The 24,921-nt window shown below is 37.1% G+C and overlaps 1 protein-coding gene across 1 annotated transcript in view; it reads right to left on the reverse strand.

The window, feature by feature from the left end:
• KLF12 (Kruppel like factor 12) overlaps positions 1-24,921 on the reverse strand; it is a 647,154-nt gene that overhangs the window by 566,431 nt on the left and 55,802 nt on the right. Inside the window, exon 2 of the mRNA XM_037736795.1 lies at positions 14,838-14,874. The gene's annotated coding sequence lies outside the window, so the exon portion shown is untranslated. The remainder of the gene's footprint in view (positions 1-14,837; positions 14,875-24,921) is intronic.

Below are 24,921 nucleotides of genomic sequence, written 5' to 3' on the forward strand. Positions count from 1 at the left end.
GCGGCTCCGGGGCGCCGACAAAGCAGCCGCGCGGGGCAAAGCAGCGGCCCCGGCCGGCACAGCCGCGCTGGCCGAAACAGCCGCGCTGGCGACCGTGGAGCACCTCTGCCCGGGAATTTCCTAGTCTGTGGGCAATAAAAACGCGGCGTCCACTCACCCTCTGCGCTTTCACTGGGAGCTGTGATCCTGAGCTGTTCCTAAACGGCCATCTTGGATCCGGACCCCAAATGTAGGTTTCTTTTCTTTTAAAACTTTATCCTTAAGTGTAATGTATTTAATCAGTTTTGGAAATGCCTTAGTCATTATCTCTTAAAATATTGCATCTGCTTCAACTTTTTCTTGTTCTGGAAACTTCTTGGATAATTTCAATGTTTTTCTTCTGCATTTTTCCACTTTTTGCATTTTTGTGGATTGTTTTGGTAATTTCTTTTAGGATAACCTATATGCTAGCAATGCTTTCTTTAATTATGTCCCAGTTGCTGTTAAATTCATGTTGTACGTTATTAATTTTGATTATAGCATAGAATAATGGCTTTAAGTGCTTTCCTTCCTTCATTGGTTTTTCACATGGTAAATTTTTGTCTTGAAAATAAGGCATTATTCTCTTATCTTTCCAAAGCTGTTAAGAAGATGCTTTAAAATTTTTGAGTCTTTGTCTTAAATAATTTTTAAAGCAGTGGTTTTTCTTATTGTTTTAATTGACAAGTAAAAATTATGTATATTTATGTACATGAGGTTTTGATATATGTATACATTGTGGAATGGTGAAATCAAATCACTTAACATATTCATTACTTTGCATACCTATCATTTTTTTGTGGCAAACACTCGAAATCTACTCTTTTTAGCTATTTTCAAATGTATAGTATAATGTTGTGAACCATCATCAGCATGACATACAACAGATCTTTGGAACTCATTCCTCCTAAATGAAAGTTTGTGTCCTTTGATCAACAGCTCCCTGGTCTACCCAACCCTAGCCCTTGTCAACCACCATTCTCCTCTCTGCTTATGTGAAATTGACTTTTTGCACTCCATGTATAAGATCATGAGGTATTTGTGTTTCTGTGTCTGACTTGTTTCACTTAACAGAATGTCCTCCACATTTATTCACATTGTCACAAATGACAGGATTTTCTTCTTTTTAAATGCTGAATAGCATTCCATTGTGTATATATAATTTTGTCTTCATCAGATTATTTAAAATATTTTGTCTCAGTTTTTGAGTTCTAATTCGTCTAACCTGCCATTTATGAAAACTTATGTATATCACTTAGTCTTTTTAAAAAGTAAGGTAATACTTTATATTTTTAATGCTTCCTGTGTCTTCTACTTTTTTAAATCTGTTCTGTGTATTTTTTTTTTCAGTCACTTCTCACCTCTTTTTGGAATTCCTGTAACCCATATTTATTACTTTAGTTTTACTTCTATTACACCAAATAATTAACGTAGACCTAAGTTCCTTGATATAAGCTTTAGAGGGCATTATTAATTCTCTAACATAAAAATGAAGAAATTAGCACAATTATGCCTCCTTACATATTTCTATTTAGTTTTTCTTTGTTATTTTTACATTCCCTTGCTTTGTAACACTTACATGCTATTTTAGAATTGGTTATTAGACCCAATTTATATGACTTCCATTTATGTTTAAGTGGAGTTAGTATGCGATCTGAAGAGAGGCAGTTTTATGTGCTGATTCCATCACCTCAGAGGTGCATAATTTTGGGAAACTGAAGCTTTAGTTTGGGTTTGTTGCTTCAGGACAATTTCCTACCAAAGTCTACTCTGTCTGAAGGGCTTAGATTTAGAAGCTCACATTTTGGAATGGATAGATGACACAGGCAAGAAGACAGCACAGCCCATGGTACAGCCATCTAGCTCACAGGTCATTTCTGTGGCAATTTATCTCTGCTCAATTAACACTTCTGGCTGTTTCCCTCCCGTTTACCCTAGCACACCTGAAAGCCATTTCTCCAGTGTTGAATAGTTGAGTGAGAGGAGCTAGATGGTAAAGATGCATGTCTATGTAGGTATTTCAGTTATCCTCTCACCATTTGTGAGTGTTGAATTTGACCCTCACATTCTCCCTTCCACAGCCATGATCCCAGTTCTTGTAGTTTGAGTAAATAAAATAGAAATGTGGTTAGCCTTTTGGGGCACTCTAATTTTCTTTCAGAGGAATTTGTACTTCAACTAAGATCTGCAGGGCATTGAATTAATGTTTGGCATTCCCTTCGTGGTGAGAGCAAATGTCTGTATCTTCAGTTTAAAAAATAGTTTATGGTTTTGATTTTCAGATGTTTTGGTAAGTTTCATGGGAAGGAGCAGAGTAAACATGTGAATTCCATAGTCTTTTACAAAAAGCTCATGAGTCTCTTTCTGGGATATTTATTTCTATTTATTGATCTAGTCATGAGGGCCTATATCACTACTATACTCCTTTAATTACTAAAAGTTAGTGTTGTTTTTTGTTATCTACAGACCAACTTTATTCTCATTTTACCTTTTTAAAAGAGCTTAATTAGGTGCCAGCTCTTATTCTTCCAGAAAAGCTTTAAAATCAGTGGACAGTTCTAACACAGTCATAGTAGAATTTTAACTGCATTACGTTTTAGCTAACCTAGGAGAGTTTGATCTTCACTCAAATAGTTAATTTAATAGGCTAAATAAAATAAGAATGTATAAAGTTTGCACTCTTTCCAAAGACGTCAAATTTATTTATAACTAACTAAAAGGGAACAATAATGTTATTTCATGAGAACAGTGATCATGTTGATATTGTTCCTTAAAATAGTTTCAGAACCTAGCACAGTACCTGGCACCAAATACAAACTCAAACAATAGTAGAATGAATCAACAACTGAATTTAATAAAAACAAATCCACTTTAGAAAAAACATTCTTAGTCTGTAGGACTTAGAAAAGAAATTGTTAACCCTAGTTGATTTAACAAAGTACTTTGAATCAAATGAGCCAAAAAAAGAAAATAAGCACATAATGCCCCCACCCTTTTCCCTTCTGTAAACATCTGGATCCTTTTTGTGGTGCTTTCAAATTTTAAAATGGATTAATTTAGTTGGCTAGGATGCTGTGGATGAAAAAGGGGGAGGAAGGGTAACTTATTTTATGAGTAAACAATAGTATTGTAAATAGCCCAATTTTCTTCCATTGTGGTTTAAACAATATACAATTGAGCTCTTCCATTGTAGAGCATGACTTTGTATGAAGATGGTGAAACCATACATGCTACAAATAATATCTGGGAGTTTATGAATAGAACTTTTGTGAAAATCTACTGAGAACCCTCGTCTATTTCTTTTAGACGCCTAGTATAGTTTTTGTGTCCCAGCATAGTTCAAAGGCATTTGTCTTCATTTACTCTGATTTCCCAGATCTTCTTCATTACCACAAGACAGCTCCCAGATGATGGGCAAATATGGCGAGGGATACTCTGCTACATTCAGGGCTAAAGACCTTGCCAATTGAACTGTCTCTGAGACCCAGGAGAGTCTTTCCAGGGATATGACCTGAATGGAATAGAAATGGAAAGTGGACTTCTCTGTGATCCAAAAAGCTCAGGGCAGTCACTTCCCACCATTTATATGTTGGGAAATCAACGCTGAGCTGCATCAATGTTAACATATTCCTGTTGGATCAATATCAGTAATTTTCCCCCTATTCTTTCAACTTTGGAGTTTTGCCTTTATGCTGCTGGCTCTGCTGTAATGGTCCTAGGTGTGTGTGACTGTCTGGGGGCTTCCATAGCCACATGGGTTTGACCATCACTTATCAAGTCTGTATATTTACAACTACATATTTCACTTGTTTTAACTTTCCTATATTTTGCCGTCTATAAAGTGGAGAAAGTCAGTATCTTGTTTCTTTGGCCAATCCATTCATTTGCCAGAAGAGGAACTTATGTAATGGAGAACTGAAACATCAGCTGCCCCTCCTATCTGCTTCTCCTATTGTGTATTTCCCCTAAAAAACAAAATCTTCCCTAGTGACTTTGCCCTTTAGCTCAAGTTAGACAATCCTTCATAAGGATAATATCAAGTTTTCACAGATGCTCTCATTCCACCTCATACAATTCCCAATAATTCAGAATATATATGCACTAATGTGTTGATGGCTCAATGAGATCAACATTTCTATTGATTGTCTGCAGAAATGTAAAGAGGTTTGACCATTTATTCGTTCTCTTATTTGTTCAAAAAAGAAATGACTGCAGGTCCTGGGCTACCTTCCGGGATTAATACAAACATGTTTCCTACACCCTCAAATCCTTGATTTCTTATACCCAGGCTAGTGAGATCTATGACATCTAGGATCTTTTAACTTTCTATATGAAAATATTTAACCATTAAACCAACCAATCAAGCAGCCAATTGATCGACTGACTGACCAATGAAATGACCAACCAACTGAACGACCGACTGACCGGCTGATGACCAACCAACCAACCGACCAACCAACCAGTCAACCAACCAACCAACCTGTTATACTCTACAATTTGATTAATAGATGCTAAATGATGGCGATTTTTTAAAAAAGAATAAATATTATTTCTTCCATTTCTCTAGCATTTGAGCTCTTCCCCAGTCTTATTACATACTTTGTAGCATATGACTGCTTAGAATTGAGTGTTTTAAATCTCTATTAGGTAATTGGGAACACAACATATGAAAAAGCTCTGTAACAGTGGAAATGCTTTGTTGTTTTGAGCTTACAGCATTTTTTTCCCTCTCAAACTGTCTTATAAGCAGTTCTTAATAACTAGTATAAGGAATAAATATTATAAAGAACATATTGAATATAAGATGAATATTATTGTAATTTTACCAAGTATGCCAAAAATGTCAATTTAACTTCATCAGGAAAACCATTTCAAGAATTGGCAGGTAATTGAAATCTGCTTTATTACTTGCTCAAGTGAAAAAGAAAAGAAGTGCATAAAACAGAAAAAGGTAGTGCATTTTGATGTTGCCTTCAAATTTGCCCTTTATTTGAACAGGATGCCCAGAAAAATTAGAACTTTTAATCAGCTGAAAGCATTCTTACTACTAAATGGCTTTCTCCTTGATTGCATACAAATTAGAGAATATCAATGACATAACATAACAGAATTAAGCCAAAGGTAAAACATAACACTCATACTCAGACACAGGAATGTTTTAACTGTGGGATCTTCAGGAAGAATTTGAGAGTCAACATGGATTATGTATGTAGTCTTCTTTCCCTATACTTGATCCCTTGGTATCCTCATCCTATTCCAAAGCTTCAATTACACCTCTATGAAGAAGATACTCAAGACTAGAATGCTAATTTACCTAATTTCTCTTTCACAAGCTGAGTTTTAATTTCACACTACCTTAAGGATGTTGATTGTTTGCTATCAAAGCTATGCTGTTAATGAGACCCATAGTTACATTTTTTTTTCAAAACATTACTTACAGATAAATCTCTAAATCTTCATGAGTTTTATTTCCTACCTCTTCTCCAAGAAGTATTGTGTGTAGACTTGGCCGACATTGCAATTATTCCTAAAGGGTAATTACTTATTTGTGTAGTATCCAATAGTGATAATCAGTCATTCATTTATTGAACACATGCCATTTACCAGGCTAATTAGAGACATGGGAGATTAAAAAGGTCAATGAGATCCAGCCTTTACCCTTGGTAATTTTGTTGACAATTGAAAGAGCTCTGACATGTAAACAGATAATGTTATAACAAAATGGAAGTAAATGCAAAAATCAAGGTAGAAACAATGTGTTCTATGGATATAGGGAGAAACCAATTTTGTCAGGCCCAGTTAGGGAAAGAAAAGATGATTTTTCATATGTGTCTTGAAGGATGGAAAGATGTCTAGTCTTAGAAGAGAAAAGAGGACACTTGAGACAGAGCAAATAGCATGTGCAATGGTCAGGGAAGAATACTTTTCTACAGTGGCAAACCATAGAAGATAGTGATAAATTCACCGTGACTGAAGATGGGGAAATGTGGAATTGCTGCTGGAAAGGTGTATTGTGGTCACATTTAAAATGCCCTTTCATGCTCTGCCCAGGAGTTTGAGTTTTGTCTTCCAGGTAATATGTAGCTATCTAAAATTTTAAGCAGATAAATAATGGGATTTTTTTTTTCCTGAAGGAAGATAATTTTGGAAGCTGTGTAGAGGATGTTTTCAAGGAGAAGACTGCAATAAGATTAGATAGAAAACCAATGTAATAATCCAAGTGAGAGTTGATGGAAATCTGAAATAAGAAAAGACAGCAGCTTGGGAAGGAAAGGAGGGGACAAATCCAAGAGAAATTTCTGAACAAGAATGGGCAGGACTTGCTGATGGTTTGGATAGAGATTTCTGGGATGAAAAAAGAAATAGAAAGTATCTTTGGAATTTTTGGCTTGGGAGACTGAATGAATCTTGAAAGACAGTAGGAGAATAGGCCAGCAGAGAGGGGAAGATGTTTGATCTTGGATGTGTTCATTTAACAAGTTTGTGGGACATCCATGTGGGCATGCCCATTAGGCAGTGCAAAATATGAATCTCTGCTGGGCAGAATGATAAGGGATGGAGTTTTGGTAATCATTAAGAAATAGATCATCATAAAAGCTATGGGATTCAATTTAAAAAATCATCCAAACCTATATCCTAGTTTATCTTCTATCTGCCTTCAACATACTTTAAAGAAAATTGTGAATTATTTTTCTCATACACTCTTTTTATAGTGTATCAAAATGACTCTGCACATACTTTTGCAATTAAGCCAGAAGATTGCTTTATGATAACTATTAACTCTGTTTCTCCAGCTAAACTGGGAAAGGTACCCTAACTTTCATTTCTCAGCATTCTGCCCTGATACCATATGTGACATATAGAAGACTCCCTCTCCTCCTAGACAAATAGGGATTGGGAAACCATAAAAGTCATTTGTTTGTTTCCCAGTGTACCTACAGTCCCACTGAAAGAGTCTCCTAACGGATTTCTTTGCCTCCAGTCTCCCCTACTCCAAGGGTTTCTGCATACTTCTAAGACTATTGGTCTAAATTAAGTACTGGTCTCCTCATGTTTCTTCATGGTTTTGTTAAAAAATCTTTTAAGCCACTTCCCGTTAATATTACTTTTTCTTTGACTCTTATTTCCAAAATACTCTACATGGGGTAGCATCACTTGCCTTTCCTCAAACATGACTCTCTTCATTGCCTGTGATGGTGCTTTTGTTCCTTCTACCTGGAATGTTCTTCCTATCTGTCAATACCTGTCACAGTCCTCTTAATCTCAAGGATGGCTCAAATATTAGCAGTCTGTACTCCTGCAGAGTCTTGTACCTCTGTCATAGCATTAAACCACATTTTGCCTTTAGTGAGAGTGTTTGTGGTCAATACCACATAAACTCTTGGAGAAAAGGTCTGTCTTGTTCATTTTTGTATCACTCCCAAATTGAATCATGCTACCTCTTACAAAGTGGTCGCACAATAATAGATAAATTTTCTACATCCCTTCATATTTTTTCCCTCTTTAACATTGTAAAGTCACATATAATAACTCATTTTTGCTGTATTCATTTAGATTCCTTGGCCAAAATTTTTTCTATTTTTAGTCAAAATGGCTCCTTGCTTAAAGGCTTAACTCTTACCTCCATCCATAGGCTAAGCAAACAGCAGATAAGAATCCCAGTGGTTATAGAATCAGCTCCCCACAACCCTAGCCTTCTCATTCTTGAATGGAAAATAGTAGGAGAAAGAGGACAACTCATGGAAACTTACAGTTTATTGTGATAACAAACACCTAGTTTTATATTAAAAAAAATAATTCCTTTAGAAATTCCCAATTTTTCTGGAAAAAAGGACAAATAAAAACATAGTCCAACCAAATAAGATTTGGGGCAGATATATCAGGATAATAGATAATATAATTTTTTTAAAATGGGTTCAATTTTCTGCTTTTTCTCTTTGGTAGAAGAATGTTTAGTCAACTTTCATGTACCTTAGACAGAGCCAAAGATCAGTATGTTTAAGTTACTTAGTAACTTGAAATGCCTTTTTCTTGTGTTTGGGAGAAAGAAAAGGAGCCAGATTGCTGTGGAAGTATAAGATGTTATTTCTGCAAAAATACTTGTATCTTTACCAATTTTAAATGTCAGTTTTCTTCTCCCTAAGTTTATTTTACCTGTCTACTTGGATGAGCTTCAGAACTATCTATGTCTGAGGAATATTATCTTTCTCTTCTATGTTTTGATGTAGAGCAAACTTTCTGCACCGCATGTTAAAAAATCTGAAACTATATTATTTAGTAGAAACAATTCAAGATTTGGAAAAAAGTCATGAATTAAACTGGAATGAAAATAATATATTTTGAGAAAGCAAACCAGTGAAAGCTGGACATGTTATATTCTAAAATAATAGGCAATACATCTTTAATCATTGAAATAATATTTATATACTATTTTCCTAATTACATATTCATAAGATCTTAGAATAGAATGGAATTTTGAGGTCACCTAGACCAGTTACATCACTTGGTGAGTAAGGAAATATTAAGCTTAGAAATGTTAAGTTCCCTTTTCAAGGTCACACAGAAATCAGTAGCAGAGCTTAAATGAGAATTTAACTTGTCTGATTCCAATCAGTTGCTCTTTTTACCCATACTATGATACCTATATTGTCTGAATTCAAACCTAGAATGCAAATTGTGACAATCTGATATGACTTAAATGGAAACAATGGGACAGAATATTTGCAATTGAAACTGTACTCCCAAGTCAGGATAACTTGATAACAAGAAGTTTATTTGTGTCATAGTTTATTGATGTCCCTTAATGGACTTTTCTTTAAAAAAAAGGTAAGATTAAATGCTAATGTTTTATCAATTTTCTTGGTCTTCATTAAATTGATAAAAAAAAAATGGAAAAATGAAGGAAACCAAATGTTGCTACTCCAAGCTTAAGGAATAATTTTAATAACATTTGAATCTACATCATCAAATATTAAGAACCCTCAGTACATGAAGCCAATCAAAGTTAAATACAGGGGCTCTTTATGTTTTAGTAATGTATATGCGAAAACTTATGATAGTGCTGACCATCTCAAACAGTAAAACAAATAAGGGAACGTGCCTTTTTTTTTTTTTATATACCACCTCATGTTTTGTGACTATCTTAAAATTCCCCGTAAACAGAGATATAGTGATGTTCATTAAATGGCTCATGTTCATTAAATGGCTTTATTTGTTTTTTTTTTCTATCCAGATATTTTTTTTAAATTGCATTTTAGGCGTTGGGGTACATGTGAAGAACATGCAAGATTGTTGCATAGGTACACACATGGCAGTGTGATTTGCTGCCTTCCTCCCCTTCACCTATATCTGGCATTTCTCCCCATGCTATCTCTCCCCAACTCCCAACCCCCCGCTGTCCCTCCCCTATTTCCCCCCAAGAGACCCCAGTGTGTGATGCTTCCCTCCCTGTGTACATGTGTTCTCATTGTTCAACACCTGCCTATGAGTGAGAACAAACATGCCCTTTTAGACCTGTGAGTTGGGATAGTACTAGATATTGAACAAACATAATTATGTTGCCATTTCTCTGGCTTTCTGGATCCTTGGAGCTCATCATCAAAGTTATATAAATGCCAACTTTGTGTGAAATTATAAGAGGGATAGTCGTTAGGAATGAAAGCTTTGAACCAAGATAAAAATATATGATAAGTGAGGTATCCCTAAATATTTTGAAGAACACATTCCTAAAGAGTGAAATCCTGGACAAAAAAGTCCTTTTACTTCTGTATTTATTATTCATGCTTTTGAACATGCAGAGTTCACAAGTTCTACCTGCACTTGGCAACAATTCTGTACTTTCTTCAGCCCCATGGTGTACCCAGCTGCTTGTAAAAAGTAAAAAAGTTCTGGTGATGGTGATGCATGGTAGCAACAGTTTGTATTTCTGTCATCAGATTTGAAAAAGTGAGAATTTGGAAAAGGTAAGAGTTTATGATGATAGTCTTAATTGAAGAAAACTATTCACTTATACCAACACTTGGAAAGTTATCTAAAATAATAACTACTTGTAGGTTGGAAAAATTAGAAGGTAGCCGTTCCTTTTAATTTTATCATAAGTACTGTGGGACAGCCCAGGAACCACTAACAACTAAGGCCTGCACCTGAGTAAGCTACAAGGATTGGTTCGGAAGGCCAAAAACCTCAGCTGACCCTAATTCAGTTCTGTTTCTCATACAAACTATTTCAATCCTATCTCCCCAATGTTCCCAATATTGTGTTTCCAACTAATCTCAACTTCTCATCTTCTAAAATGTGACATGCTTCCCTGGCTCTTCAAATCATAATGGAAAGAGGGATTTAAATCCTAATTTTGTAACTTAACTGTGTTAAGATGGGTAGATGAGGTACATAATTTCTCTGAGCTGTACTTTTCTCATCTTTAGAATTAGATAACATGTGTTATGATTTGGCTGTGTGCCCACCCAAATCCCTTCTTAAATTGCACTTCCCATAATCCCCAGGGGTGGTGGGAGGGACCCGGTGGGAGGTAATTGAATCATGGGGGTGGTTTCCCCCATGCTATTCTCATGATAGTAAGTTCTCATGAGATCATATGGTTTTATAAGGGGCTTCCCCCTTCAGTTGACTTTAATTCTTCTCTCTCCTGCTGCCACATTAAGAAGGACATGTTTGCCTCTTCCCCCTCCACCATGATTGTAAGTTTTCTGAGGCCTCCCGGCCCTGTGGAACTGTGAGTCAGCTAAACCTCTTTCCTTTATAAACTACCGAGTCTTGGGCAGTTCTTTACAGCAGTGTAAGAACACACTAATACACATATCTTTAAGTTTTTTGTTGTGAATATTAAATATGGTAGACACAGAGAGTACCCAATAAATAATAGGTATAATTGTGCTCATCCACACGCTCATCAGTTACCTGGCAAAAAACTCTATTCAAGGGCTAGGACTCTGCTACTCCAGTCCAATCCTCTTCAGTTCCACTATGTTTATTTCAGTTCCCTAACCAAATGGGTAATAGTTGGTTTTGCATGAAAGTGAGCAACTATGGAGACAGCACACCCTTGTTGGGCCAACCACACAGAATTCTGTGCATGCACAACTGTCAAGTGTTTATTGCCCCAGAAGCAAGCTTCTCTAAAACTGGGGCTTCTTTCTCTCCTATTCTTCCATCTCCTGTTGGCCTCCTTTCCAAATCTTTCCAATATGCCTCATGGCATTTTCATTCTCTGTTGATCTCCTAGGTTTCATGAAACTTTGTCTGTGCTACAAGCACAACAATTATCGTTTTGCTATGTTAAATCCAAAACTTAGTCATCAGTCCTCATCTTAGTTGAATTCTCAGTACTTTCGCTACTACCATCCTTGTCTAAGCCACTAACATTTTTTTTTTTGCCTGAAATGATACAATAGTCTATAAACCAGGTATCTCTGCTTGCATCTTGATCTGCCTGTCATGTGTGCTCAACATAGTAACCACAGTGATCCTTATAAAACCAAAGTCAGGTAATGTCACTCCTTGACTACTTCAGGTCAGGGACCATGTCATTTTTTTCCCTCTATATCTCCAGTGCTTATCACTGGAACTTAGTAGGCACTCAGTAAGTATTTTGCTGAGCAGTTAAAACTAAGAGAAAAAAGAGGAGGAAGAAATATCACAATCACTTGCCACATCCTCCTTTAACCTCTTGAATATCTTACTGATGCCTTCTTTTGTTCTTACCTTTACATCATTTTATCTGATAAGCAAACTCATCATCTAGCAAGGTAAGGCAGACATGTGAACTGGACCTACAAAGGTTAAGTGATGTCCCTGTTTGCAATGTCAGTGAGATTGAGGGGTTGGGCTTGAACTCAACCTTCTACCTCCAAATAGCCAGCTCTTTCTGTTATGTCATCTTTCATATCCAAGTTTGGGAGCCTCCAGGCCTGACTATCCTAAGGAGTGGTTTTAATGTATATGTTGTCTTTGGAAATACCTTCTGTGAATGCCAAAAATTTAATATTACAGAAAACCTTGAAGTGGGTATGGAAGCTTGGCAGCCAGCTTGGATTTTCTTAAGAGCCTCTTTCCTTCATACCATCTTTAGATTACACATCATTCAATAGAAACTCTCTTGCACAGGAATTATTATTATATGCTTGTAAATAGTCTTAACCAAAATTTGTAACCTGGGAATGAAAATGGGCTATTGTCCAGGAAACCTCTGATTTTGTTATTGGTTTTTATTATTACATTAGGTTTGTATAGTATGGAGAAAAATTGGCAGAAATCATCTAACCTATTAAAATTAGATATTCAAAGAAATATAATCTTTTGGGGGTCTGAACTGGTAATATAATGTATGGAAGTTTAAATTCTAGAAGCTGTGTTTACTATATGAATTCATAGTGTAACAAGATCTGGGAGTAACATAAACTAATTTACTTTTGCTTGTAAATAATCATCTTCCTTCCGAGTTCTTGCTGGCAGAGGAATAGGTTGTGGAACAGTGTGGGAAGAAGGAGGGAGTCAGAGTTAATTTCATTATGTGCTTCCTTGAGAATGGTTATTCAACAAAAACGCTAGTAACAACAGCAACAATGAAACTCCACCACTCTGAAGTGTATGGAAGATTAATATGACATTGAAGTACATTTTAAAGAGATTTTCTATTTCCAAATTGGTAACTGTGGTCATGTAGACTTTCATGATTCTTTGTGGCTGACTCTGTTATATATCCATTTGGCAGTCTCAGTTTCTGCTACATAAAATTGACCTTGATAGTTTATCCCTTCATATATGTTTGTACTATTTCTTGAACTAGGTTATTATAAGAAACTGTCTTGTTCATATCATATCTTTATTCATGCTCTCACACCTCTAAGTAATTATTTACATCTAAAAGAGGATAAGTATTTTTTAGGAATTTACTTTACATTCCAAGCAGAATGTCTTGTCTAGGTTTGATGGTTTTCACACTCTGAAAATGGAACCTATAGCAACAAAAGTAATTTTACATACTGTCCCAAGCTTTTAAAAAGGCAATAAACATACACTATATATGATACTGAAATACATTTTTGAATAGAATTTCTATTTCCAGATTGTTAATCGTGTGGTCCCATGTAGGTCAACAACAACAAGAAAGTGTTGTGGCATTCTATGTAGATAGACAACAATTACCATAGAATCACATTTAGAGGAGATCTAAATGAAAGTGTGCATAGTCTCACCAAAGTCATTTTCAAAGACAATGGGGCTCCTCTGCTTAGCATTGGGGAGTTTTGATTCCACCGTTTTTTCCCGGACCACTGAGAACCTGTCTTATATACAAGGATTGTTCATTAAGGCAAACAAGTAAATGAACAAATCACAGACTCACACTTTAAGGAAGCTACTTTTTTGGTATTCACAATTTTATGTGAATAGTTACAAGACTCCATGATTTGTTCAGGGCCCTTCTGATCATACTGATCCCATGGTCAAGCAGTCCTGACCTGCTCTGAAATGCATTCCTGAGGTGGGAAACTGTTCCGACAGGACCCTATTTCACATACGCATGGCCAGAAAAATATCAGAGTGCCTGGGGGCAAATATTTTGTGAGCAATGGAAAAAGGTATTTTTGTTACTAGTTCTTCCAGAAGCATATTCATCCATGCAGATTCATAATCTGTAACACTTAAATACAATTTCTTTGTTTCTTATTACACATTGTATTTTGGAAAGGCATGATAATGTTCAATTAAACATAACTTGTGAAATGCTTATAGACATCCTCACTAAATTTTCTATATGAAGACAGATCAATGAAATAATTTCAATCTCAAATATAGAATATGCTTTTTAGAATTGAAAAGCAGAGGATCTTTCATAATAAGGCAACTTGTCACCTTATGGACATTTTCAGATTATCATATGATAAGAATGTTTAATAATATTAAAAAGCATCATTCCAATAAATAACATGGCAAGATTGTAGGATACAAGCTTAATATACAAAAAATCACTTGTTTTCTATATACCAGAAATGAACAATTGGAATTTGAGATAAAAAACACAATGCTATTTACATTAGCAACAACAACAAAATGACATACTTTGATGTCAATCTAACAAAATATCTACAAGTTCTGCACGAAGAAAATCACAAAACTCTGATGAAAGTATCAGCATCGGCTCATTAATTGTAACCAATATACCACACTAATGCAAGATGTTGATAATAGGAGAATAACAGGTAAGGAAGGGATAGATGGGAACTCTCAGTGCTTCTTGTTCAATTTTTTGGTAAACATGAAACTGCTTAAAAAATAAAGTCTATTAAAAATAAGTCACATCCAAGGAATATATATGGAAAAATGTGATAAAAATACATCCCAAGACATGGTACAGCATATTCAGATGATTCTCTGTGAAGCAGTGTAACACAGTGGGTGGAATTCAGGTTTTAGAATCAGAAAGACTTGGATTCAAATCTGAACTCTGTGACTTGCAAAAGCTGTGTGAACCTAAGTAAGTGGCTTAATTTTTTTCTGAACTGAATTTTTGTCATCTGTAAAGCTTGGATAAGAAGGACTATCTCAGTTAAATGAGATTATGTTCACAAATCACATAGAACACTGTATGGCACACTGTACCTGTCCAATAACGGATAATATCTAATCATTAATGCATAAAGCTACAGCTAAAAGCTGTCCACATTTTTAAAACTAGCATATTGAAGTCAGAAATAAGAAAGGTTATTGGAGGAAAGGAAAAGTCATTATGCAAGAAAGGACAAATTATTCATTCATTTGACTATACATACATTTGGAGACCATTCAGCAGATTGACTTACCTACATTTTGTAGGTTTTGCCACTCTTATCTCTAATTCTGGAAAAAAAGAAAAAAAAGCTTCAGAGATCTCTTTGCAAATCTCTTTTGCCTGCTCAAGACCCTTATGTATGTCAATACCTCATGTTTTGGAATTAATGGAAAAATCTTTTTCTTTTATTTAAAATTTGTAAAAAGGTATACATTTACTGTATGTAATGATAGAATCTCAGAGGTAGTTCTGAAGCCCTCTTCTGAGTACTCACTCTATCTATCTATCTATCTATCTATCTATCTATTTTTTTATTGTATTTTAAGTTTTGGGTTACATGTGAAGAACATGCAAAATTGTTGCATAGGTACACACATGGCAGTGTGATTTGCTGCCTTCCTCCCCATCACCTACATCTGGCATTTCTCCCCATGCTATCTCTCCCCAACTCCCCACCCCCTGCTGTCCCTCCACTATTTCCCCCCAACAGACCCCAGTGTTTGATGCTCCCCTCCCCGTGTCCATGTGTTCTCATTGTTCAACACCCGCCTATGAGTGAGAACATGCGGTGTTTGATTTTCTGTTCTTGTGTCAGTTTGCTAAGAATGATGGTTTCCAGGTTCATCCATGTCCCTACAAAGGACACAAACTCATCGTTTTTGATGGCTGCATAATATTCCATAGTGTATATATGCCACATTTTCTCTGTCCAGCCTGTCATCAATGGACATTTGGGTTGGTTCCAGATCTTTGCTATTGTAAACAGTGCTGCAATGAACTCTATCTGTATTTTTATCTTAAAAGGTGACATAATACAATCTGGATGCAAGAAACCAAAATGGATTCAATGGTCACTTGCTTTCTGGTTTTTGATGAGACAGTTTCTGGGAGTGTTTGTTAACTCATGAAGGCAGTTGTATCTCAGAAGTTTGAGGGTTATAGAAAATGTTTGTAAGCTAGTTGATGTAAGCAAAAATTGGTCTTTGACTCCCCTTGTTTTGACTTGGTATAAATTACCAAGGCATTAAATTCATGTTAACAAGTACATGCAGTTGCTATTTGTAATAGGTGCCAGTAAGAAAAACCAGAAAATATTGTTTATATTAAATGAAATAACATGTGTCAAGAGTTTATCTCAGTTATCCTATATAGCAAGTATTCAATGTGTTGTAATTTATTTTCTGCCCTTCTTTATGTTTATTTTAAAAGCTTAGTTGTTATCATTCACCTTTGTGCCGTGAAGTGATTCAGTATCTCAATTTCCTCATTACAGAAGACAGGGGAGAAATCAAAGAAGGTAGTTACAAAATATCTTTGACTAAAATACGTACATTTGCTATTGTTGATGGTCTCCCCCTCTCTCTAAATATAAAAATAAAATAATACAGGAAAATGAGATAAGATCTTTATAAGTTAATAGCAATTTATTGCTATTTACATTTGCTTTTTATAATTGTCAAAAGCTATCCTTTTATGAGAAGTATTTCTCTCCTTTGAAGCATGTAAGTCATATTCAGAAGGAAGATTTAAAAAGCCATGCAAACTTATCTTCCTTTCCTTAAATATTATTATGCTTGCATTTTGTTTTAAATTGAAATTCCTAATAACATATATAAGAGCATCTTAATAGAGGATCAGCAGTGGAATTTGGATATCCACACATCCACTTTTATTCTCAGCTATCACATTTTTAAAGTAGGAATATTAAAAGCTCTTCTGTCCACTCTATGGAGTGTTACTGGAAAGTTAAATTATAAAGCTTGTATATTTGCATGATCATTATTTATTCACCCTCAAAGATAAAATGTTAGTTAAGGATTATAATACTTACAGGAAATACAGATCAATTGAAGAGTCAAATTTTATAGAAGGTAGATTTAATCTTTTAAGATAGACCTTTATTTTTGAAATGAGTTTACATGTCCCTGAATTTTCCTTGACATGTCTATTAGTCTGTTTTCATGCTGCTTATAAAGACATACCTGGGACTGGGTAATTTATCAAGAAAAAGAGGTTTAATAGACTCACAGGTCCATGTGGCTGGGTAGGCCTCACAATCATGGTGGAAGGCCAAATGCATGTTTTACATGGCGGCAAGAGAGAGAGAATGAGAGCCAAATGAAAGAGGAAACCCCTTATAAAACCATCAGATCTCCTTAGACTTACTCACTACCATGAGAACACTATGTGACAAACCACTCCCGTCATTCAATTATCTCCCACAGGCTCCTTCCCACAACACATGGGAATCATGGGAGCTACAATTCAAGATGAGATTTGGGTGAGAACACAGCCAAATCAAATCAACACACGTGTGTATATGAGATGTAGCAAAGTCATAAGGCTGGTTTGTGAGTTTTAACTCTTTAATATGCTCATCCAATGAGCATATTAAACTACTATTGTTTAGTAGGTGTAGGGCTTCAGCATCCTGATCTAGGGCACTGGAGATACAAGGGGAAAGAAGGTATAGCCCTATTTTTAAGGAGCTCACAGTCTAAAGTGGAAGATGAACATACAGAAACGTAATTATATTATAGCAAGGTGAGGCTATCAGAGTCACGTGTACACAGAATTTCTGGGCACTTGGGGAAGTTGCTTCTCACTGCAACCCACTGCAGAGCCCTGATGCAACTTCATTTGGTGGCAGTGAGAGGATTTTCTTTTCTTTTACTTTAAGTTTTGGGGTACATATGCAGAACGTGCAGGTTTGTTACATAAGTGTTTGAACACCACTTGTTCCATGGTGGTTTGCTGCACCTATGAACCTGTCATCTAGGTTTTAAGCCCTGCATGCATTAGGTATTTGTTCTAGTGCTCTCCTTCCCCTTTCCCCCCAATCCCCAACAGGCCTTGGTGTGTGATGTTCCCCTCTCTGGGTCCATGTCTTCTCACTATTCAACTCCCACTTATAAGTGAGAACATGCGGTGTTTGGTTTTCTGTTCCTGTGTTAGTTTCTGAGAATGATGGCTTCTGGCTTTATCCATGTCCCTGCAAGGAACATCAACTCATTCTTTTTTTATGGCCACATAGTATTCCGTGGTGTATATGTGCCACATTTTCTTTATCCAGTCTATCATCAATGGGCATTTAGGTTGGTTCCAAGTCTCTGCTATTGTGAACAGTGCTGCAGTAAACATGCATGTGCATGTGTCTTTATAGTAGAATGATTTATAATCCTTTGGGTATATACTCAGTAATGGGATTGCTGGGTCAAATGATATTTCTATTTCTAGATCCTTGAGGAATCAACACACTGTCTTCCACAATGATTGAACTAATTTACACTCCCACCAAGAGTGTAAAAGTGTTCCTATTTCTCCACATCCTCTCCAGCATCTGCTGTTTCCTGACTTTTTAATGATTGCCATTTTAACTGGTGTGAGATGGCATCTCATTGTGGTTTTCATTTTCATTTCTCTAATGACCAGTGATGATGAGCTTTTTTTCGTATGTTTATTGGCCATGAGAGGACATTCTTTAAGGAGGTATCATTTGTGCTGTGTTTGAAATGCAGTTAAGGGTTCCACAATTGGATAGGGTCTGTACTAAGAAGGGCATCCTTTGCAATGGGAACAGAATGTACAGGCAAGACAGAGGAGGGCTGACACTGGCATACAATTTTGAAATTGTAGACACAGTGTGTGCGAAAGATAATTGTGATCTGTCTCACTGGTTTTAATGCGCCTGTGTTGGGGTTAGAAAACCTGAATTTGCTTGCTTTTACTAATATGAGTATTGGAAACATCTACTACAGGATGTTTACCAAATGAATCATTATCACAGTTCCTGCTGTGGTTGAATTTTTTGTTTTTAACCTCAGACCTTTAGAGTGAAAAGTGTCGCTTATATTCCCACGGTCGACTCTTCAGTAATTGTTAAGAATATCATCTTTGGTAATTGTTAAGAATTTCATCTTTCACCTGGACTTCACTCCAGTCTTTGACCCCTATATCCCTTTATTACCAGAGGTATCATGATGTACCTTAGTCTTTTATCTACAAAAGACAGATCATCCTGACATTTCACTACCTAAAACATTGAGGGGCTCCCCATCATCTACCGAAGTAAGTCTTATTGTGGCATGAAGAACATGACCTGGCCCCAATAATTCTTTTGAACTTCCCTCCAAACTTACCACTTTCTATTTTCAGCGAGGTCCACCAACCTTTCACCATCACAAGTTACTCATTGCCCACCGTGCCCCGTGGTCCCTCCCCACCCCATACGCTATAATCTCTTGAAACTCATGCCTCTGTGCATGAAACAATGCAGCATGTCGAGATATAGGCACCTCTTGAGGTTCGGAGCACTGGGTGGGGCAGGGGCAGAGAGAAGAGGATGAGACAGTTGAGGTAATTAGGTACGGATCAGATGATGGAGATTTGCAAATGTTGTACTAAGAAGTCTTGGTTTTATACTGCATTCATGACACTTCTCAAACATTTTATCTAATGCATTCCAGTGGGGTAAGAAGAATATCTGCCTTCCACTGTGGGTTTTGGGAGCATAGCCTGAAGTGGGCCATCACAAATGAAAGATGTATTTATAGTATCCCTTCATGTTTTTTGGATTCTAATGTGTATTCTCCTACTCATTTTAATGCTAGGATAATTTTTCAATTTCTTGCTACCAAGTAAAATTGTATTTCAGAAACAAGACGTTATCCTGGGTTTTAAATTCCCCCAGCACATTGCCAGGCCTCCTGAGCAATGTGTATTCCAGATTGAGAAGCACGTCTTGGTGATAGGGAACCATTGGCAGATTTTAAGATGGTGATAGCAGCAACAAACTTGTGGCTAAATGATTCAAACTTACAAAAAAATAGATTAGTACAGTTGAGATTTGGCAAAGTCGCTCTGATGATTCTGATGGTAGCCCTAGAATTTGGATTACAGGCATGAGAATAGAAGAGGAGCAATCAGCTGGTCAGAGTACCAGTTGGATTGCTAGAGAAGCTATCAAGGAAAATTTTCAGTTCTTTGTTTTGGTTTTTGAGTAGACAGTATTATTATTTACTGAGACAGATACAAGAAAACAAGAAGGTTTTCCATCTTGAACATGAATGATTGTGATGAATTTGGGACATACAGATGAGACATTTGGTAGGAAGCTGAGGAGATAAGTCTATCAATCAATCATCTACAACATTTTGGAATTATAAGTCTGGAAGTGGAAATTAAAGCTATGGGAGTAAAGGAAATTGCTAGGAAAGTTTTATAGGATCAAAGAAAGAAATTGTTGCATGAAAAAAATGGTTCCAAAACAAAGCAGATCTCGTAGGAGGAAAATAAAGACCCATGAAGGAATGTTAACATTTTATACAAATTTAGAAACCTCCTAACATATTTTCTCATTTGATAGATTAAAAAGTTAAGACTTAAAAACAGGAAATGGGTGCTCTGAGAACCTTGTTTTATTTTCTCATTCCTGGTTGAGAGTTTTTACCATATTTTATTGATCTTATTTTATAAATAAAATTTGTTGTCTTATTAACCTTAGATCCACTGTGACATATCACAAAGTGTTTCACTAAGAATAGTCACCTAATACAGTTTTTCAAAGAAAGGCCTGAAATAATTAACCACTTACTCTTGTAAATAATAGGGGACAACAAGTTTTATTTTGAACAGACCAAATAAACTGGAAGACTAATACTAGAATTTTAGAAAATCATAGCAACTGTATGTTAAAGTATCTGTGAAAAAATAAATTAATCGTATGGCAAAGCTGAGTTTCAGTAACTTTTTCCCAGACACTTCTTCAAGTAGAAGGGTTATTGTTGGTAATCAAAATTTCGTTTGTTGCACCTAAAGGTCTTTTTCTCAAGCCCTCTTCAATGTCAGTGTCCCAGTTCTCCAGCTTTGACACGACACCCAAGCCTGCCTTCTCCAAATGCCTATGTCTCAACATCATTCCTAGAACCCTAGTTATGTATATCTGAAGAGACAGTCAACAGTTTCAGATCGGCTCTGTTATAAGTGGATGCATGCTGTTTTAAATGGATGACGCACTCGTGACAGGGCCACCTGGTGCTAGGGTTTGATCAAATTCTGTTTGGGAGTTCCAAGATGAACTAGGAATAGCACGCTCTTGTACTCAGGATACTTAGGGCACTTCATCTTTCTTCTGAAGAGTGTCAGAAGACGGGTGGCCCCATTAAAGGCACCCCGTTTTCTACACTACTTTTCCGTCTTTGGGGAAGGAAAAGCTGAAGTACTTAGAATGTTGCGTTGGCTTTTTCCGCAGGTGTAAAATGCAGTGGGCTCAGTTCTTTGCTCTCGTTCTTTGAGGAATGATTAGGTTGAATAAGGTATCATTTGCCTTTTTAAAATACAGGGGAACTACCCTGTGCTTCTGAGAAAATAGAAAGTGGCCCCCTGCCAACTTACTGGCCTGGTGGGTGGAAAAAGTAACGCAGACCAATGTGAGGAACATATCAACTCTGTCTCCTCTGGCATGCGCCCATGATGCCTTCCCAAAAACACTGCACAGGTGACAGAGATCACCTCGGTGGCATTTCCATCAGAAATCCAAGCCTCTGTGCAGGAAGCCTCCAAGGAGAGAGGATCTCAGCACACTTATGCACATGCGCATTTAGAAGTCAGAGGGCTGTGGCTGTGACTTGCCTCTGTGTGCGGCAAGGATGAGAAAGCACATCTGACTGGATGCTAATGACAGTGGTTCACGGTGTTAAAAAAGATGAGAAAGGGTCAGAAAGTCTGAATGCTCAGAGGAATTAACTGGTATTCTGTAATTAATTTTAAAAAGAGACTTTTAGTTGAAAAATATGATCGTAATATAGACATCAGTAGTTTGAATTCCATCCATAGTTATTACATTCTGTGAAAACTATCTTATTGTACTAATAATGAGTTTTTGAAGCAGTAGGCTAAATTCTTTTGACCAGATTTCAAAGAAAATAAATTGAGGGTGCAGAAAAGACAAAGCAGAACAAACATCTTTGATATCTTGCTTCTTACGCTGCAGTCAAATGAATACCTGCTTCACAAACGCTCTTGATGATGACGATGGGTTTAGATTGTTTTGAAGCAAAAAGACAATACAATATGAAATAATTTCTTTGTTTTTACAGCTTTTATGGTGTATAGGGGTGACATGGACTAAATAGCAGCATTTTGCTGTAATGATAACTCTTTGAAAAAAATACCAGCAACACATGGGCAATTTGGGGGGATCTTTGCTACCGCTAATTGAATTTTCCTCTTGAATCGGTTTTCTGGCACATATCCAGATGTACTAGCCCTGTGCCTAGGTGAAGAAGAAAGATGAAGTGCCCTAGGTATCCTGCCTGATTTTCTCATCTCCCGCAGTGTACCTCATAACACTTTTCTCCTGTAATTGAACATAATTTACCTATGAAGCCAATGTATAAGAAATTAGAGTTATGTCAAGTTATCTTTTTTAAATTATTTATTTATTTACAGAGGCTGGGGTCTCACTATTTTTTGCAGACTGATCTTGAACTCCTGGTTTCAAGCAGTCGTCCCACCTTGACTTCCAAAGTGCTAGAATCACAGGCATAAGCCACCGCCTCCAGCTAATCAAATCAGCATAAACAGACAGAGTGGTTTTCATTTCTGTGAGATGTAACAGTGACCAAATTGAATGAATTAATGTTGTTAAAGATATTTTGAATATTATGGTGGGAAGGGGAGAGGATCACAGAAGCTAATAAGTGATCTCCCAAGCACTGTGCAAAGGTGGGGAATGGGGGCCAAGGGACTATCAGAATTCCAGTCCCATTGTGGCACTGGTTGCCTTAAGCTATCTTAGACTAATGCTATTATGAACTTAATTGAGGTAACTTTGTTTCCTCTCATGCCAAGCTCCTCAGTCAACCTTCTGTTTCTGATGTGGCTTTTTATATTGGGGAGGAGGGCTGGTTATGCTGCCTCAAATATTGGGGACTTTGCAACAGGCCTGTATGTAGTTGTATTCTGGTTTTGTACATCTGCTTGTCAGTTTGATTCTTGTGAGTTCACACTGAGAGCTTGTATTCATTCTCAGTACTCTGGAGCATTCAGCTTTGGAGCCTGAAATGCTGAGGGTGAAGATGCTATTGCTATGAGGAAACGTGGAGGCGGCCAGCCAGTCTTTCTCTGCTGATGCTTGGACACATTGCTGTTGGCCAAGATAAAAGCTATTTGCACTTTTATCATAGCCATTTAGGTTTCTCTGTTGTTTGGCAAAGGTGGAGATGTTGGTTCTAAAAGTGAGCTTCATATGTTTCCAGGAAGAATAGAGTTTAAAGAAATTAGGAGAAACAGCCTTCATCAACGGATAGAATTTCAGCCAATGCTCAGTCCTATGTGTATATGCTAGGTTTTACCTTGGGACACACTTGGGAGTTATAGAATTTATCTCATCCAGTTTTGTTATAGTCAGCTGTTTAAACATGTGGTGCAACAATCATAAAAGTGCCCACAATTAAGGGGGTAACCTGATGTTTGTGGCTTATCTGAGTCCAGTCCTGTTGGCTGTGTGTTTCTCTCTAGCTCTGAGCCATGGGGAGGAAGCAGACACAAAGAAAGTGGAGCACTGGGTTTAACTGGGGTTGGAGTTTTACCAAATGAACATTCAAAGAGAGCAAACCACCATGGAATCAAAGGTGTGAGCCAACGAGCACTTCTGATGATCAACCATGGATTTGAAGTGGGGAAAGAGGAAAGGAGGTATGTGAGAAGGGTGGGGTACAGTGGAAAGGTATAGGAACAATGGACTGTCAGTCTCGGGAGGCTGAAGGACTGATGGAGGTATAGTGCTAGAGGAGTGGATTGGAAAGATGGGAGGTAAGGGTGGGAAAGTAGGTTGGTTGAAATTGAGAAAATCCGTGGGCCCTGAAACCAGACACACATGAGTCCAAAACCACTCTCTGACACTTGCTGTGTAATGATACTAGTTGCTTCTTCTTTCTCTGCCTGAAGCTTTTTTTTTTTTTAAATTTCTAAGATGGAAATAGTAATATTTAGTTTATTAAAAAAAGCTATAAAGATTAAGTGTTGTAATGGATGTAAACAACCTAGCACAGTGAATAGCAAATATTTGATACTTTTAGTAAATGTCAACTCTTGCATTTCTACTACACAGTAAAGGCCTTGAAAGCAGGAACATCTCTCTCTCTGTCTCTTTCTCTCTCTCTCTCTCTCTCTCTCTCTCACACACACACACACACACACACACACACACACACGCCCTCACTCAATGCCATAAATATCTGCTGAAAAAGAGTACAGAGATGGGTATCTGCTGAAAAAGAGTACAGAGATGGGCCCTGGTGCTTTGGGGTTATGTGAATTCAGATCATGAGTTTGAATCACAAGCTTCTCAGGGATTCTCCCAAACAGCTTGAGTCCAGGATGGATTGAGATAGGGGTGGGTGGGTAGGAGGACCATCAACACAGTAGGTGAGAGTTGGTGAAAAACAACAAGCCTTCTTACTCTTAAAATCTGGTTTTCATCGACCATAATTTCCTCAGCTGGCTGGGTGTAGTGGCTCATGCCTGTAATTCCAGCACTTTGGGAGGCTGAGGCGGGTGGATCACGAAGTCAGGAGTTCAAGATCAGCCTGGCCAACGTAGTGAAACCTGTCTCTACTAAAGATACAAAAAATCAGCTGGGTGTGGTGGCAGGCACCTGTAATCCCAGCTACTCAGGAGGCTGAGGCAGGAGAATCATTTGAACCCAGGAGCTGGAGGTTGCAGTGAGCTGAGATCATGCCATTGCACTCCAGCCTGGGTTACGGGGAGAGACTCCATCTAAAAAAAAAAAAAGAAACTCCGAATGTAATTCCCTCAACCGTAATTTGAGGGAAACCTATGGAACCTGAAAGCTCTGATGAGCAGTGTTTTTAAAAAACATGTAATAAAACAGTGTGTTTCCTGCTGTTGTTTTGAGGAGTCCTTAACAGAGAAATGCTTTGTGGGGTCCTTGGAGAATTTTTAATATATTAATATCATAAGGAGGCATTTCTTCAGTTATTCCCTGATGAGGTCAATGGAGTCTGTGGACACTTTCTGGAAGTTCCTGGGACTGAGGGACAGGACAGAGGGTGGGTACTGTGCCCTTGTGCTTCGATTTCAAGTTCTCTCTC

Source organism: Cebus imitator, unplaced genomic scaffold, assembly GCF_001604975.1.
Source record: "Cebus imitator isolate Cc_AM_T3 unplaced genomic scaffold, Cebus_imitator-1.0 Scaffold29, whole genome shotgun sequence".
In the NCBI taxonomy this organism is placed as follows: Eukaryota; Metazoa; Chordata; class Mammalia; order Primates; family Cebidae; genus Cebus; species Cebus imitator.